The sequence below is a fragment of the Pogona vitticeps genome, chromosome 4, assembly GCF_051106095.1.
Source record: "Pogona vitticeps strain Pit_001003342236 chromosome 4, PviZW2.1, whole genome shotgun sequence".
Taxonomy (NCBI): Eukaryota; Metazoa; Chordata; class Lepidosauria; order Squamata; family Agamidae; genus Pogona; species Pogona vitticeps.
Window position 1 is genome coordinate 93,356,202 of NC_135786.1, and position 10,420 is coordinate 93,366,621.

The 10,420-nt window shown below is 41.6% G+C and overlaps 1 protein-coding gene across 1 annotated transcript in view; it reads left to right on the forward strand.

Annotated features, from left to right (window-relative positions):
- The window catches only part of LOC140706692 (uncharacterized), a 97,719-nt gene extending 87,555 nt beyond the window's left edge, over nucleotides 1-10,164 (forward strand). The window contains exon 4 of the mRNA XM_078391769.1: nucleotides 1-10,164. This exon is cut by the window's left edge and continues 25,620 nt beyond it. The gene's annotated coding sequence lies outside the window, so the exon portion shown is untranslated.
- The last annotated feature ends 256 nt before the right edge of the window (nucleotides 10,165-10,420 follow it).

A 10,420-nucleotide genomic window follows, 5' to 3' on the forward strand; every position in this document is an offset into this window, starting at 1 on the left:
TGGGAACTGTCATTCAAGAACACCTGGATAGGCACAGATTATCTACCCCAGTTTTCTATGCTTGCTTTGAACAGCTAAGAGTTTATAACCTGCGTAGTCAAAAGCACCCTAGCAGGCAAGCACTGTAATGTACCAGACATTTGAGGAGCCATCGCTCTATCAGTCCCGGACAGGTTTTTTGAGCCCTTGGTGCTCCATCATAAATGTCATTGTTGACTGTTGCCTCTGAATGAGTGGCCTGATATAACCTCCTAGCCACCGTATTAAGTCCCTTCCACCATTCCTTCTGGCCCCAGTTCGCTCTGCTTGTGCCACTCCAGCTACATCTGTAGTCGGCTACAACCCACTCCTGCTTTTAACCACATTAATTGGCTATGGCTGCATTCCTAAGCATATTTATTGGGGAGTGGGTGCTTCTGAAGTCAGTTAGATTTACTTAGGAATAAATATGTATAAGACTGAGTGTTACTTTCTATTACTAAAATCTCAATAAGAGTATATTCTTGATATTGGGGAAAAAAGTATTAGAAACATTTCAATTTATAAAACTAAAGCTACCATATTAACAAAAGTACAGACACTTCTTATATTCCTAATTTCATTTCCTATGACAATAATCATGCCCAAAATGAAAACACCATTCAAAAATTAATAAGTGTGCCTTTTATTCTAACTTCCACCAATTAAAATTACCATTAATGTTTAAAACGGTCCCTCACAGATTCATTCATGAAAGCCCTCATTGATTAATGAAGCTAATTAGCCTTTTATCACTAACATACGTGAGTATTGTTGACTGTTCTCTTTACAAAGCGATGTTCACTTTACAATAATCAATATTGTGTACCTATAAACACATCCTGGATGAGAAGGTCATCTCTAAACTATCAGATTTAGCTTGGGACTCATTGGTCTGCCCTTTCTATTCCTCATTCTTGCATGATAACTTTGAAGAAATGAGTGAACAAACCACAGTTCCACTTCATATGCATATTCGAAGAGCAAAACTTTGTTTTATCTGAAATGAGGTGGAGTCAAACAGTGGTTCAGTTGAACTGACTCAAGTTTGAACAAACCACAGTTTGCTATAATATTTGTTTTTATATGGTGTCAGGGCATTCAAAACAGAGGGTAGAAGCTTTCCCTTTTCTCCTCTTGCAAGCAAAAAAAAGGAGATGGGTTATATGAGCCTAATGCACACCATGGCTCAGTCCTGATCACTTCAACTATGGTTACAGCTCTACTTGGAGTTAATTTCTTTTTCCTAGTAGCTAAGTTCAAATATATTAATTGGTCACTGACTTTGCAATAAAGTTTACTTACAAATGTTTGCTGTTTCTGAATTTTATTTCTCAGGCATGTTTGTTTCCCTCTCTTCTTGGTTAGCCTGTGTTTTCATGCATTTGCATCAGTGGAGAAACTGGCTAAGCAATGCTCAAGTGTATAATAAGCTAATAAAGTGTCTTGAGTGGAGGGGGAGAAGAAAACCCTTATGAAGAGCTTCAGTCCTGACACACATGAGAGAGGGGGAAGGGAGAATGCAAGAAAGGCCAGATCAATATGACTTGCCCTGAGTTTGATAGACAAGATTTAAGATAATAGCTGAAAAAACAACCACCATATATCGACAGAACCTAAATGTCAGATTTTGGGGAGATGGGCAAACAGACAAATAAAAGAAGTGCCTGGCTTGCACAAATCTTTAGCCTGTCTTTTCTTGCAGCCAATCAGATGCTTCTCTGATCTCCAGCACCATCAGGCTGCAAGGGCTACAGTGGGGGAAGGACCTGAGGAAACACCCCCCCAATGCCTCCATTTCCACATCCCCATTTCCAAGTCATCAAAGGAGTTTTTGAATCAATTCTGAACATTTGAGCAGGGCCAAAGTTACTGATTTCAAGCCGGCTTTATAAGCAGCAGCGCTCTCTGTACACACTTTGGAGCTTAGGAAGCTTGTTGTGGGTTGGCCACCAAAGCATAAGCATAAACTGAGACGGTGGGATGGCAGGGGAGAGAGAGAGAGAGAGATGGAGAGCTCAAGCTGAATGATAAAGTTTCTGCCATTGGGAGAGACAAGACGTGCATTATTCGCTTCTTCTGGTAAATTCCAAAAGGAGGCAAGACGCTGTGGATGCGAGTGCACTTTGAACATTAATACTTTGCATGAATGGGTGGTATAGAGTCTGGATGTGTTATAGGGCTGCTCATCTTCTCATCCCAGTTCAGTACCAAAATTCTGCCATGTGACTAAATTACAGAAACTAAGCCCAGTGGTACCTTTCCATGGCTGAGTGCTTTTCCTAGGCTTGAAAGCTCCCAGGCTTTGGCCCTGAGATTCAGGTTTCAGTGCCCATTCCTTGGGTCTTGGGTACGGTACCTGAACTCTCAAGGAATGGGATGTATCCAACCTGGCAATTCTAGTGTTGGGGTCCATGACTCCAGGACATGCCACCTAGATATGCTCAGAGATAGTCTTATCATTTTCATTATCTTGCATACACTAGAGCTTTTGCTGCTGGAATGCACATGTTGGCTATTAAATTCATCTCTGAATTTCTATTCTGTTGGTCTCTCTCTCACACACACACATAACCACAAACCATTTTTAAAATTGGGGTGGAAGTCTTCACCCTTTGTAACATAGGGTCTGGCCCTACGGCATCACAAAAACCTACCTCTAGGTCTCTGTTTTTGGTCCTGAAATCTCATAGAATAAGAACCTGCTGACCTGGAAACCCTATGATTCTGAGTTATCCATGAGGGGTAGAAACATGCTTCAAAAATCAGTGTGATTCTCAGGATGTTTATTCCGCAACAGGTCCAAAATTGGTGTCCTGAACTTTGAAAAATTATACATGCAGAAGCTAAGATTTATCCTGCCACTGATAGAAAGCAAGATGGTAATCTTTTTACTTAATCTATATATGTCAGTGGTTCCCAGACTTGGGTCCCGATTTTCTTGGACTGCAGGTTCCATAAGCCCTTGCCAGCACAGCTAATGGTGAAGTCTTCTGGGAGCTGAAGTCCAGGAAGGTCTAGAGACTCGAGGTTGGGAAACACTCATATGCCATACAAAGCAATGTTTGTTCAGATCTCCATGAGCAGAACCATCCTTGACTTGAATTCTGGGGGCTGTAAGAGGGCTCCAATTCAAAAACACAGAGCAGCCTTTTCAAGCACTCAGAGCAGCTCACACCTAGAACAGGTTAAAAACAGCAAATCTTACAATGAAGAGGTTAAAAGCTTTTGAAAAGGAAATTGACTATAAAGGTCTAAAACACCTGGAAAAAAGAAATGGCTTTGCCTTGTGCCAGAATATTTAACAGTGTGAGCAGCAGGCAAGGTACTATAAAGGGAGTGCCATGGAACCACTGAGAAGGCACTTTCTCTCCTAGCCATCTGCCTCACTTCATTTGGTGGGTGCACCTGGAGACGAGCCTCCAAAAATAATCACAATGCCCAGGCAGGAGTATAAGGGAGGAAATGTTCCTTTAGTGCCTGCAAAACAGAAAAATCCAAGGCTTCCACAGGACACCATAAGCAGACACACATGCATACGCATACACATACATACACGTACAGAGAAAGACTCACAAAAACCCTGGGGTGTGGAGGGTGCTTTAATTGTCCCTGATCCTGGTCCTTCTGCACAAAATCACTAGGAGAGGGAAATGGCTCTGGATTAGGGCTAAAGCTTTCTCCCTCTTCCAGAAGCCCTGGTCAATGTTGCTGCTGGTGTGCTACCACTGGTGGTTTAGAAACAGCCCCTCTGCAATTGACCATCTGTAGGAAATAAATGGCCGGCAGGTCAGCCCACCTACCCCCCAGTTGTTGAAGAACTTGGGAGCTGCATAGATGACTTTGGGACGGCACATGTGACATGTGAGGGTATGCACCACCTACACAGAGAGTATTAAGGTACTACTGGGCTGGATGGTCAAACAGGTTTCTATGCTGCCGTACAGAATAATTTTCTCCGGAACCCATATTGCTTGATTCCTCAAGGAGAAGCATTTCCTGGTACAGCTTGCTTACTAGAATGGCCACTACCACATAGCACATCCATGATCTAAAAAGAGAACAAAAGAGGGCACTGATTTGCATAGAAACTGTAGATGCTAATTTATACGTCTGGATGCAAAATTAGAAATGATGTCTGCTAAATCAAGCAGCATTTCAGTACATCTCAGGGGCAGGACCAGGTGATGCACCTCCACTGTCTCAGCAGTGCAGGCATTGACTAGGAAAACCCAATGTCAACATCCACCTTCTTTATGACTCTTGATCTTTAGCTTGATGGGACAGCCCTTCAAATCGAAAGGACTCACAAAAACAGGTTTGTCTTCTGGCAGCCCTTCAAACAGGACCCTATCCCCTATAAAACAGACCATGGGACTACCCTGTTGACCAGGGTCTTAAATACCTCTACTTTGTATCTGTGTCACAACTGTGATGAGCCACCGTTGCACCCAGGGTAAACAACACAAACTTTGTTAATGTATAACAAGAAGATAATACAATTACAGTGCTGAACACTTAGCCAGAAGCTCTTCACCTCCACAGGGTCGAGGCCAGAGACCGACTCTCCTGAGCCCTGGACAGATTTGACTTCTGAAAGGAGAGAGCTGCTTTATCCATTAACAGGTCAGAGCAACCCTCCATAGAGCCACCTCTCCTTGTGTCTCGACAAAAAAGCCTTGTTTATCAAGCCCCGGGTCGTCTTGCCCTCCACTGCCTCAGGGCCTGGCATTCTCACCTGATGACCTGGTCTACTGGTCACACAAGCTGTCAAAAATGGATAAAGTTCACCTCAGAGGCCTTTTGCGCTGCTCTCTTTTTCCATGGCAGATCAGGCTGCTGGGAAAACATTGGAAATCTGAGGAAGGGAGTGCCCTCTAAATTTGGCACCCTGGGGTGAAGTCCCAGTTGGATCGCCTTACTTATGACCCTGTCTGTGTTTTTGTCTACCAACAAAGAGCACAGCACCAACAAAATGGAAACATCTACCAGCAGCCCCAGAGGGGGAGGGGGATCATAAAGAGCAAACATTAAGGGGCAAGGTTGAGAAATGGAACAGAAAGTCCCATTGTATGAACAGAGGTCTACTCATGCGGCATTGGAATTTGCCTTCTCTCTTCCACTCAGCTGATTCTGATGGCATTCCCCCCCCAAAAAAAATTTCATTCCCCATTAGGGAACAGTCCCACTTCCTCTCCAGTTGCCATCCTCATGGTGATGCTTGAGTAGAAATGGAGATCATCTTTTTCAATCCTTGTCATGAGAACCCAAATGGCCCCAGAAGATCAGACCCATAAGGGTAATTCTGTTTGCACAGTGCTTTCCCTGTGACATTTGTAGCCAGCAAAGCAGACATTTGCTGTGCTAAGTCATACTATATCATGACTCATCCTGAGAGGGAGGGGGTTGTATTATCATATGGTTGGGATCAAACCATCAGTTTCTAAAGGACTTGGGCCACTCTCGGCATAACCTTCATTTGTTAGGATGGCACCACTGAGTCTGCTTCTCGATGAGCAGGAGGGAAGACAGAAATAAAGTGCTGTGTGTGTCGGGGACAATGGTGATTGTTTAACACAAATTGATTTAAGGCTGAAATAACAGGAAGTCAAGGGAACTGTGATGAGAAATGAAGGAACTGGGTGCAGAGAGGCAGGGAAGGAAATGCAAGATGAAAAACAAAGGAGCTGGATTTAACAGGTGCAAAGAAAACCAGAGCTGCTTTGCCCATATCATGCTTTTGTCATAAATTGTGACTTATATTATGGATGATGAGTTTGTAAGGGCTGAATAGGACAGCCAACAACAGGACCTTTTGGAGGTCACTAATTCATTGGGTCACCATGAACCAGAACCAGCTTGATGACTCCATGCAACAACAACAACATGCACAATGAATCTGCTACTGGCAGATCTTAGGGTGGATTAGGGATTCAGCTGGAATCAAGTCTTGTCTGGATTATTCACTGGGTGGTTTTGAAGATAAAGCACACATTCTGTCTGGATCCATTTTGACAGGAGGTTACTGAAACTACAGTAGATATAACAAATACATGATTGTGACAAACCTTTTGTTTTGGCCTTTTATGACTTGTAGTTAGGTTTTGCTGCCCTTGTGGTGGCATCTGTGAACAGCGAGATTGTAAAATAATACTAATTTGTCACCAAGCCAGTTCTGGCTTATCATGGTTATTTCCAGGGTTTTCTAAGTAAGGTGTGCTCAGAAGGGATTTACCCAGTGGTGGGATTCAGCAGGTTCGCACCAGTTCTACAGAACCGGTAGGTAATGTATTATTGGTTCTGCAGAACCGTTTGTTGGCCTGATGAATCCCACCACTGGGTTTACCCTTCCCTTCTTCTGGGGGGTCGCCCTGAGATTGTGCAGCCTGCTCACAGCCTCCCAGGCTGGCTCTTCTCTCAGGAGGCCCAGTAAGGAATTGAATTCCCAACCTCTACTTAAACCTCTGAGCTATCCAGTCAACAGTTTGTAGAAGGGCAGGTAAAAAGACATGCATAAATTAAAGTGTAAGTTTTTTTTTCTCCTCTTCCCTTTCGCTTCAGTGTTAAGACCTTGAAACTATCAGTATACTTGTGGCATAATTTCTTTTTTAAACTCAGTTTCAAAAATGTACTTCTGGCTAAAATGCAGTGTATATGCAATTGTTCACAGAGAGGCTAATTTCCATCTACATGGAGGTGGATAGCAATGCTTTTAAGTGGCACCTGACTATAAGCTTTTAGTCGTTTGGGGTGCTTTCGCTATAACAATTAACAGCTCTTGAAATTACTAATGAATGCAAAGATGTATCCACTAATGTCTTATAGGTGTATATAGAGAGAGAAAGGCACTATTTTAAATTCTTCATAATGGATTTTTAAAAAATGTTTTTCAAATGTATTTGCTCACTATACTAATACTGACATGTTTTAGATAGCATTAAAATTAGGAGCTACTCAGAGATGTTGAGTGCCAATTTCCCTCACCTTTAACCATAGTGAAAACCAGGTTGACCTCTTATTTTATATGACAAAAACTCATGTCAAATCTTTTAACATTCACAGTTCAGTTTGTGTGCACCCTCAGATTAGAAGTATGTGTGATTTTATTTACTTACTTATTGGGATATCATCATTTTTAAATTTGTGGAGTCATTAGGGGTTTTAATTGGGATTTGTGAAAAATCTATTCAGTTTGCAACGAAGTGCTGCCATGGCATTTCCCTATAAAGATGAAGAGAAAATGCACTGCTCTGCACACATAAAGGGAACATACAGTACATACCCTCAAATCTATATAACTGTGTATTAAGAATAACTGTGGAAATTACGGGAAAATGTACACATGAGGAGAAAATTATTTCAAATCCTTATACATTTTATGTGAACATTAACAAAAGAAAATCTTAAAAGTTCTTGCCAAACTAGAATTAAGATTGGAAAAATTCTCAAAGCTCCAGATGAGCCAAGCAAGCCTGGAGGAAATGTGAAACTGAAAGCAACCAATGTCTGCCTTAGTGCTAGAAAAGAAGAACAAAAGCTACACTATTCTTATATACAGTGGACCCTTGACTTACAGACGGCTTGACTTACAGACTTTTTGAGTTACAGACTTCTCTGGCCGCAAAATTTAGGTTTGACTTGCAGACTGAGATTTGACTTACAGACCAGAAAAAACCCAAAATGGAACAAAAACGGCCTGTTACGGGATTAATCGGTTTTCAATGCACTGTAGGTCAATGGAGACTTTACTTACAGACTTTTTGACTTGAGAACCGCCTTCCAATACGTATTAATTTCTCAAGTCAAGACCCCACTGTATGTGGTGCTAACCTTGGCCAATTTCTGCAAGTCAACCAGAACATTCAAACAATTTCTCCTTACTTTCACAATTTGTGTGTTTCCCTATTTTTCACCGTGAGCAACGGGTGAAGAGATGAACCATATATGCAGGCTGCATTGCCCAGCTATGATTAATAATGGCCAAGGAGAAGAAGGTCATGAGACAATGTGGCGTGTGAGCATCCAGCACCACTCAGAAGCTTACTGTAGCTCATACCAGCAGGGCCTGCCCACCCCATCTCATTTGGAACATGCTCCATCATGGACCCACAGCTGGAAGTTCACTGTGCCACACAGTGCCGCTGTTCCATGCCCCTGAGTTCTGGGGGATAGTTGTTACTATTTCCTAAATGTTAAATATCAATATGCCTTATTCTTCCTCTATGTGCCATTGTATTTCCTGCACATAATATCCAGAGATTGGCAGAGGATTCAATTATTTCTCTTGTAATCCTCCAGCTAGCATGACTATGGACTATATCAACTGCGATGTTCTAGTAGCTGTAATAATTATTATAATAAAAGAAAAAGAAAGCAAAACAAAAGAAAAGTACCCTCTCCAAGCTCTGGCAATAACCACATGAGATGGATTCTTCTCTTTTAGTACCTGATACCTTCACGCCAATGAAAAATAGTAGCTCTGGTGGCTACTAGTTTGCTTCATAGCTTTGCACATTCTAATTTGGCCAGATAAGTTGCTAGTACAAGATGCCAGCCCCACTGCTTCACATACAAAATCTATCTGGACAAAGAGCTGCATCCTCGTTTCAGCAGTAGATTAACTCCTGGGCCTAAAGAGATTGTTGTGCAGCCCACAGCTCCTCTCTAATGCTTCTTGGCTGCCTCAGGCAACAGTTTCACTTGTGTCTAATAACTGGGCCAGCCTCGCTTAGCATAACTGCCTTGGTACTTCTGACCGAATGTTTTAACTGCTTTCCATATCCTGCCCAGGACTGATGAGATAACATCTCTACTTTCAAAATGGGATATCTCCATGGCCTTGTAGCATCTACATAATACTGAATCCTCACCAACAGTTTCATGTGTAGCTCATATTTGACAGAAAGTTTTTGTATTGACCCTTGGTAGCCAGAATCAGAAACAGAATCTCTCTCTCTCTCTCTCTCTCTCTCTCTCTCTCTCTCTCTCTCTCTCTCTCTCTCTCTCTCTCTCTCTCTCTCTATCTATCTATCTATCTATCTATCTATCTATCTATATAAATATATAAATATATAAATATATACATTTCATATGACACAGTTGAAAACACAGGTGGACTTCCATTTGGGTCATAAACCCTTTTCATGTGAACATGGGACCGCACACACATACCCCCGCCCAAAAAACCCTGCATTTCGCTGGGACTGCATTTCAGTCTAGTTAGTTTCCAGAAGGAAATCTCTGACAGGGAGCCTGAACCGATGACCCAGTGCTTCCAAGGGAGATGGCAAGGAAATAAATAGATATTTAGTGCTCAGACACCATTAGGGTATCACGTCAAGCAACACTGCCCAAGAAGAGAATTCATTTACCTTAATCTTAGTCCAGAGTGTGATATTTCAGAGCAACAGGGCCTCAGAATGGCAGCCTGGGAGAGATCCCCTTAGAAGGGAGCAGCAGAGCACTTCAAAGCTCTTGAGGAGGGAATGATAGCTTTCTGTCTCAGAAATGGAAAGCAAGGATCAAGGCAGTGATAATCCTATCCATGGCTGCTCGGACACTGATGGAAGATGTCAGGGCTGGAGGCCTGCACTCTCTCTCAAGGGTGGCTGAGCTCCAGCGGCTCAAGAACTCACCAGAGCTTGGGAAGCTGCTTTGAAAAAACTAAGATGTTATTTATCTGTTTACTTTAGGACATTTTTATCCCTTCTTTCCAGAGAACAACACTCAAGGCAGCTAGAGAACATCATTAGAAACAAATTAAAAAGAAACCAGTCAATAAAATCATTAATACTGTATATGACATTAATCAAAGCCTTTAAAAACACCACAACAAAGAGTAAACAACAGTTTACTAATCCAGTGTGAAAAGTTGCTATTACAGTCCCAAGGTCTTTAAAATTGTAATCAGGTGTCATGGTTACAATTCCTTTTCTTTTCTTTAATCTTTTGCTTTCCTCTTTTTTAAAATATGTATTTTTTTGTTGTTGTTTTTAAAACCTGGTTGGTAATGGTGTAAATCTATTATAGCAAAACATAAGAAAGATTTTAGTGTCATTTTAAAGATTAACTTGTTGATTTGGTATACACTTTTATTCTTTGTAGCCCACTGATGAAATTTATTGCAAATAAAACTTTTAACCTGTATTCTTTGTTGTTGTTCTTGTTTTAAATTGATATTTTTCTTTCAGCAATGTTAGGTACAGCACAAACCAGCTCTTGAACTGTATAAGATCTCTCTGTTTCCTGAGCCTACATTCCTGTAACTAAAAAAGTAACTCAGACCAATACCAATTACACTGCCAACTGAGTGACATTGTCCCTCATAATATAGTTAAAGTTTAGTTATTGGGAAAAGCAGAAACAAAGTGTGCTGCTTATATACCGCCCCACAGTGCTTAAA